Source organism: Tamandua tetradactyla, chromosome 5, assembly GCF_023851605.1.
Source record: "Tamandua tetradactyla isolate mTamTet1 chromosome 5, mTamTet1.pri, whole genome shotgun sequence".
Classification (NCBI taxonomy): Eukaryota; Metazoa; Chordata; class Mammalia; order Pilosa; family Myrmecophagidae; genus Tamandua; species Tamandua tetradactyla.
Genome location: NC_135331.1, coordinates 114,155,584 through 114,162,795, shown reverse-complemented (window position 1 = coordinate 114,162,795; position 7,212 = coordinate 114,155,584).

Here is a 7,212-nt window from a genome sequence, read left to right as displayed (position 1 = left end):
TGTGTCCTTTACATGCAAAACTTCTAAAAAGAGATGTGAGTTCTTTATATTAATTATCCTCCTTTCCTCATTTCTTATTCTGTTTTCCACCCTCTGTAATTGGGCTTCTGTCTCCACCATGCTGATGAAACTCATCTTTATTCAAGATCTCACTGACTTACGTCTTACCAGAATTCAATTCCCTGTCCTCATTCTAGTCAATCTCTTGGTAACATCTGACATCATGGAACAGACTGCCCATTTTGAAACTCTCTTTCCTCTTGGCTTGTCCCCAGTGCCCTTCATTTCTCATTGGTTACCCCTTTATTGTAGACCTACTGTCTCATCTTCTTCCTCCAGCCCACTAAATATTGAAATGGCCCATGGAATTTTTCTGTTTTTTAAAATCTCTTCCCACATTCCTTTGCTATGTGATCTCTTTCATTCTCATGATTTTAAATAGCACACATACTCATAGTTAGACCTCACTGTGGGGTTTTACCATCATATAACAACTGCCTATTTAAAATCTTTGCTTGAATGTTAAAATTGTACAAAACAAAACAAACAGATTTCCCTTTGTTCTCAACCACCAAATACATTCAACTCCTTCCTTCAGCCTTTCCCATCTCAGTTCAAATGACATAAACAATCATCCAGATGCTCAGGCAAGAAATCCTATATATCTGCCTTGAGTTCTGTTTGTTCCTCATGTCCCATATCTTTTATATCATTAAGCCTTGTTGGCTTTACATCCAACGTTTTACTTCCAAATTAGATCATGTTTTACATATCCACCGAGACAATCATCTGATCTATATCCATCTCCTTCTGGGATGCAGAAATGGTCTCTTAATTGGTTTCCCTGACTCTATTCTTGTATACTTTCAATCCTTTTTTCCAGACAATAGCCAGTTATTTCTAGAAGCTAATTTGTTCTATTTTCCCCTTTGAAATAAAATCCAACTCCTTACACTGACAACATGTTTCCTCCTGTTTAATTATTTAGCCTCATCTTCTGTCACTTTTATGCTCCCTACTCACTCCATTCCAGCTCCTCTAGTTTTCTGTTATTTGAATATATCAAGCTCAATCTCCTCTTTGGGACCTTGCACTCATTCCTCTTTCTGTTTAGAATGTTTTTCCACTGGGTGGCTTCATTCATCTTAACTTTTAGGTCACAACTCAAACAATATCTTCTTAGACACCTTTTCTATCTGTTCAAAAAAAACCACACATATTTCTTGATTGATTGATGGGCTTATAGAAGACTTTTTTTTTTTTTTTTTTTTTATACATGAGCAGGCACTGGGAATTGAACCCGGGTCCTCTGGCATTCCAGATAAGTGTTCTTGTTTGCTGAGCCACCATGGCCCACCCTATAGAAGAAATTTGTATGCACAGAATTGAATTCACCTCTGTGATGGTTAATTTTATATGTCAACCCGTCTGGGTTATAGTGTCCAGGTCTTTGTTAAAATACTGGCTCAGATGTTGCTGTGAAGGAATTTCATAGATGGGATTAACATCTGCAGTCAGTTGGCTTTAAGGAGATTACCTTTGTAATCCTTAAAATGTGGGTGGGCCTCATCCAATGAGTTGAAGTCCTTAGGAGCAAAAAACTGAAGGTTCCAGAGAGAAGAAGGCATTAAAAAAAACTACCTTAAGACTTCACCATCTACTCCTCTTTAATTTTTTTCTAGTCTGTTGCCCTGCACTGAAGATTTTAGACTCAAAACTTCAACATCAACTCTTACGAGAATGTCCAGCCCGCTGACTTTCCCTTAGAAATTTGGACTCAAGACAGACTATACTCTTACTGGAATTTCTCTTCCCAGTGGAATTCAGCATGCCCTACAAAACTCAGAGTTGTTAGCTCCCACAACCTCATGAACAAGTTCCTTAAGTTAAAATAAATCACACACACACACACACACACACATACATCTTATTGGTTCTTTTTTTCTGGAGAACCCTGACTAATATACCTTCTATGTCTAATTGTCTTCATGCTGACACCTTCTGTGATGAGGGATGAACTTATTTTTCTATAGAATGTATTTCACTTGAAAAGCATTTGTGAAAGTGAATCAAGTAGTAAAAGACTAGATGACTTCCAAATGTTCTTATGAACAATGCCTTCTTGTGATGCCATTTTTAGACACTTTTTCTTTTGTCTATTGCTAACTGATTTCTCCATTCCTGAGCTTGTTTCTCTTCTATCCTTCAAGAAAGCAGAAAAAAAAATTAAAATTAAAAGAGGAAAACAAATTGGAAGAAAAAAGAGGAAGAAACAATGAAAAAGGAATAATATATAAGTCAAAAGAAACTCATAGTACTCACAGGACAATCAAAAGGATAATTGTGTAAGACTCTTTTGTTTCCTTTATTACCTAGTTGTATGGTTTAAATATGGAAGTAATACAATGGAATGAAACAAAGATACGATTTGTATAACAAACAATCTCATACAATTCAATGTGCTACCCACAGGGGTGAGGGCTTCTGGTCCTATTCACTACTGATCACACCCTGCTAGTTTTATCAAGGGCCAATAACACACGCAAATGCAGGATAAGCTTTACATTCCAAATCAGCCATTTCAACCTGTCAAACTCGTCAAAATTTATTCTCAAACTCTTCCTCTAATATTGAGGAACTTGGGGGCATTTAAAAATTTTGCTTTCCTTTCCTATTATACATCTTTAAAGTATAATGTTTTAGTCCTTTTTTTTTTATTTGCAGAGACTAATTCGGATTAAATAATCTCAAAATTTAGCATGTCTTTGGAGCTTGCTTTTAACAGGCATCTATTGTTTTTAAATTTCTTCTTTTTGACCCATTGTTTCCTTTTATATACTATATCTCACACTTAGCTTTTAAATGCCACCCTTCTACCCTTGATGGTATGCTCATTATTTGACATCAGGGACCTTTTTTATTGTTGTTGTTGTTACAGTGTGGAAAACGTTTTGGCCTTTTAACCTTTCTAGTAAGGTGTAGGTACTCGACCAATAGATGAGTTCTGCAAAGGGCCCCTCCGTGTAAATTGTAGAAAAGAGGAAACCCATCTGCAGTGATTGCTCCACCACTCTCTGTATTCTGAGACTTGACTGTTAGCAGCGCAGCTTAATTCTCAACCCTTCCCAATGAGTGGATGACCCCAAAGTTTCTGGAAAAGGTTTCACTGGAAAGCAAAATTATTTTGCCCACACGAACAATGAGTACTGTTTTTCTATTGCTAAAGTTTTGCCCATTGACAAACAGAAGTAAGATCCTGAACTGATAGAGTTTGAGTTTCTTCATAGGCAGAGAACACAGCTTAAAGTGTTTATAACTATACATTTATTTCTATACATTTGTAGATCTGGTTTATTTGCTTGAGGTCATGATATATTTCATCTATTGATGGTGACGATAACCTAGACTTTTGTAGCAGAAAAGTTGGCTCCCTAGCCAAAACCCTTCCCTCATTCATTGTTCTAATAGAATTCGGACTCTTTGGGAGTCCACTCTTCTTGAATTCTTATTTGACTAAGTCAATTATGGCCATTTGAATCTCTACATTTTTGTTTCTTCAGTTAAAGTATGAAAAGTGCCTGTCAATCAGTGACTCTGAGGATGTGAGAAAGAAACATATGAACACTCAAAAATAACACAGAACCACTAAGTTAGTCTACCCTAAAAGTGGTTTGCCTTGAACTTCTTGTAGGAAGTAATATGAATTTCTTATTTTTAAAGTTATTTTGTAAAAGGTAAAAGTGTTCCAATTGATACACATGTGACAGTACTTCAGAGAAGAAAATTTACAATAGATATTTCCTGGGTTTTGCTGAGTATAAAAATGACATAATTATAACTGGTACGTCAATAGAGGCTGGGAATTAAGAGAAATCTGATGTACCCGGACTTATATACCAATTTTTGTATTTATTGCTTTTGAGAATTTGAGAAATTCCTTAACCTCTTAATGGTCGGGATTTTTTTTTTCTTCCATAAGTAGAGGAAACTAGTACTCACAGACTTTTTGTGTAGTTGCTCTTACTCTTTTCTGTAATTAAAATAATTAGTTATACTACAATGAGTATTTGATTGTTTGCAGATACTTCTTGAGGACTTCTTCAACCTTTTCTCTCATAGCTTTTTAGCTTTATTTCTTTTGGTATACTGTGCCCTCATAGTACCTTCTGCAATTCTTAGGAGGCATATTATCTTCAATGATTCAGTAAATTAGAATTTTCAGGTAAGGGTCACAAATAACTTTGTTTTAAAATGTTAAAATATAGCAATACATGTAATTAAGTATTTATTTTTAATTATAAATATGTTAATCTTATAAAATAGATTATGTTTGCAAAACTAGTCTATTATACAATTTAACTCAACTTAGAAGCTTGCCATGAAATCCCAAAGTATTTTAATGTCAATTTGTTTATAAATCTAAAATACATTTATACATATATACACATGCATGTTTATATGTACATGTGTATACAGCCTTTTTATCTGTCTTCCTTATATATATATGCATGTGTATATATATATATTTTTTTTTTCTTTTTTCTTTTTTTTTGCATGGGCAGGCACTGGGAATTGAGAACTCTGCCACTGAGCCACTGTGGCCCACCCCCAATTATATTTTAAAAGAAATGATGAACATAAATAGCTTTCAGTAAACATAGGAAATAAAACATGTAATTCTTCTGTTATAAAGTATTAAACTGTGAATAATAAAACTCTGCTTATCTGTACCACATATACACATTTATCTGTGCTTATAAATGAAGATTTTGCTTGAAAGATGGATAAACAGCTTTCAGTAAACATAGGAAATAAAACATGTAATTCTTCTGTTATAAAGTATTAAGCTGTGAATAATAAAACTTTACTTATCTGTGCCACATACACACATTCAAAGAAATATCTGTGCTTATAAATAAAGATTTTGCTTGGAAGACAGATGTTTCATTTTTATAGCTGTATTTTTATCTGGACATTACATTTTTAGAGAAGATTTTACCTAATTATGTTCTCCATGCTGCTAATGCAATGAAATTGTACACAGACATCAAATAAATAATATGTTACACTCTAAAAATTAAGTTATATGTATTTCATAAACAAATTGACCATATTTATGCACTAAATTGTGAAACTCCATATTTTATATTTATGACTTTAAAATCTCTGTATCTGAAAATCTTGTCTAACATAAAACTTTGATCTGCTGTATTTTGTGAGGTGTATTTTCCTTCTCCCAATAGAATCAAGGTTATAGACACCCTGAAGCATTATAAATTCCTGATTAAATGTACATTTATTGCAACTGACTTGTCTGTAGTAAAGGCTATGGAAACTTTATTTCTACCACCTGAAGTTTTGGGGTACAATCAGCTTCATCTGAGTAAACACACATCTCAAAGAGAATCTTAGGGAACAATGTGAGAAAGAATTGAGTAAATCATTGCAGCCCAGATGGTATTCATCTCAGGCTCTAAAGAGGAGCAAAGTGGAAAAGAGTAGACTATCCAAACGGGACATGTAAAAACAGCACCATTAGTTCACAAAGGATACATGCTAATCTGACACTGTTTTTAAAGCAGTGATATCATCATTTTGACCATTAATCATTTAGATTTTATCCTAGGTTTGTAGAGTGCACACTTGTGATTGTTCTAAAAAAGCTAAAAGAAGATATCTTTTTAATCTTTAAACTATTTGTTTTCATTTCGCTGAACATGGCAATGAAAGGGGTGCATGTTTCAGTAACTCCGAAAGTATGTTTCCCAGAACTCTTACAGGGAACTCAAAAGTAGGAACAGGACTAACTAAAGCCCCAAATTTGGGGTAACCATGAAGTCCCAGTTTTCCACTTTGCTGAGTTCCAGCTGGTACCACTCTGTGGACGCCCAGCTCCCAGGAATGCCTATGGGAGTTTATAGAAAGGGTTCTGTGGAGGAAAAGAGACTGTGGGTAAATGTGCAGAAGAGGTTCGATGCACAAGAACTTATTGCTGGAACAGTTAGACTATTCAGGAGGAAATTCTTCAATGGTTCAATTCTTCTGGGGAAAGTTCTGTGATCTGTGCTGCCTGGCAATCTGGTAAGCCCTCCCCTTATGGTTTTTCCTAGAAATCATAGGAGAATCTCTAGCAGTGAGCTTCTTTTCTTGTCTGCGAAGGAAGAGATAGGGGAGAAACTGGAAAACTCTAAATTTAATCACTCTCGCTCGAATCTCACTTAACAGTGCCAGGACCATATTTTTTCAGTTGACAGCTGGATAACTCCAAATGGATGTTTCACTAACACTGGAAAGTCAATCAGTCCCTAGATGAAATAATTACCAGTATCATCAGTCAGGGAATCACCTGGAAACAGATGGTAAACTCATATTAGGATAAGTACAAGTAATCCAGCTTGGATAATTCTAAGAGAGCTTGATACAGGGCATTTTTATAATGATGTGGGTGGTTGTAGGAAAACCACAAGTGGTAGTCCTAGTGGACTAGTGAATAAATGCAGCTATTAGCACCAGTAGGGCTAAAGGGAAAAGGAGAGTAAGTGTTTACGGGAATCCAGATAAGTCATATAGAAATGTCACACTGACAGACACAGTGTTCTGTCAAGGGAAATAGTCAGCCCAAAGTCACTCATGGAGGAGCCAAGGGAATAAATACTTTGACATCACTTTTCTCATTTCTATATTCTGCCAGTGTTCCCCACCGGCTGACCTTAACTAGAAGCCAAAGGACAAGGGAGCGTATATTCCACACAGGTCATCCTTCTGGGGCATGGAGCAGGGTGGAAAAGGGGGCAGAGCATATGTGGAGATAAGTTACATACTGATCTTCCCCTATTCCAAGTTCATCTTCCTCCTGTATGAGTCAGTTTTCCAAACAGTCCCATGATTTACCTAATGGTATAACTCAGAAGCTTGCTTTTAATCCCCATTCCTGCCATGAGCTATTACCTGTCATCATCACCTCAGCTCCTTGCAAACATCTAATCCCCAATCCCCATTCATTCTGAAATATATATCAAGTGCATTCATTCTCTCTCGTTACTTCTTCTTCCTCTCTTCACATCACTCTATTCTTACATCCTTTTCATTCTTTCACAGCACTTATCATTTTCAGCAATTTTCTTGTTTACTTGTTTGTTCTTTTGTAGCTCCAAGGCAACTTCATTCAGAATTGTATCTCCTGTACCTAGCACTGGGGATGCAATACTGTTT